Here is a 1,122-nt window from a genome sequence, read left to right on the forward strand (position 1 = left end):
AAACCACCCTGAGGAGAGGCATTTTGAGAGCTTTCAGCCCCTCTTTTAGGGTCAGAATCAGCTTTATTTAGCTATAGAGACAGGATTCCTCCAAGCCCGAGGCTGTTCAGTCTAACGTTGCCTCTTGTCCTTCCCCCTCTGCCGAGCTGTGAACGCAGAGATGGTTGCACGCCAACACCCATGTGGACTCGTGGATTAGGAAGGAATTTAATCTTCTCTGATCCCACCTCAGACCATCCTTTTAGCTGCAGCAAGCTGGGTGCCAGTTCCTCAGGGGCCCTTCCCTCTGCCCGTGGAGGGATAAGGGTCACCCCTTTGCAAAGAGAAGGATTTCGGGCTTTTTTCTCCGTGTCTCTGCCCCTCCTTGAGTTAAGCGGGTATTTTCCTGGAAGAAAGTAGCGCAGCTCAGAAACGAGCATACTGAGCTCCATTTTGCCAGTCTTAATGGCCCGTGGCTGGCCTCAGTTTCTGTTGGCGCTGAGAGCTGAACTCTGCTCTCGGGAAAGCTAGATTTTTGTTGACACCAGTCGGGCCGCTGTGCCTGCCTGTGCGTTTCAGTGTGTATGTTTTAAGTCCAAAGACTGTGGATTTTGAGGCCTGGATAGACTGAGACATTCCTGAGGAAACTCCAGAGAGCCATTGGGATCACAGGGGGACCTACTCGCCTACGGAGCGCCGAATGCGGTGTGTCCCCATCTGGGAGTGCTGTGGGGAGGTAGAGGACGGGGGGGTAGGGGTAATTCTTGGGTGTATTAGGAGGAAAAGCTTTCCCATGAATAGCAACATCAGTTGAAGTCTGCATTATATTTTTTAAATTTACCATAAACACAATGGGCTGTTTTATGATCCCTCTTGTGGCATGAAAAAAAAATACACTTATAAGAAATCTCCCCCTGAGCCCACTTGGCTAGACAGATCCCCACGCATTGAATTTCCTTGACTGTGGCATTCACATGTCAAGATCCCTGCTCTCTGTTTCCCAACCCTGTCTGTCGGTCGCTTTGCTTTCTCCCAGAGCACTTCTTTATTCTCTAAGGACCCGCTTTACTTTTTTCTTCTTTTTTTCTTCTTTCTTTCTTAGTTTTTTTTTTTTTTTTTTTGTCTGAACAGTTTTTTATGGCC

At 48.3% G+C, this 1,122-nt stretch overlaps 1 protein-coding gene across 1 annotated transcript in view; it reads left to right on the forward strand.

Moving 5' to 3' along the window:
- Nucleotides 1-1,122, forward strand: part of LOC104498045 (collagen alpha-1(XXVI) chain-like) — a gene marked incomplete at its 5' end in the record, with an annotated part of 38,165 nt that overhangs the window by 11,485 nt on the left and 25,558 nt on the right. The gene's annotated exons all lie outside the window — the stretch shown is intronic.

Source organism: Buceros rhinoceros, unplaced genomic scaffold (genome assembly GCF_000710305.1).
Source record: "Buceros rhinoceros silvestris isolate BGI_N320 unplaced genomic scaffold, ASM71030v1 scaffold1778, whole genome shotgun sequence".
NCBI lineage: Eukaryota > Metazoa > Chordata > Aves > Bucerotiformes > Bucerotidae > Buceros > Buceros rhinoceros.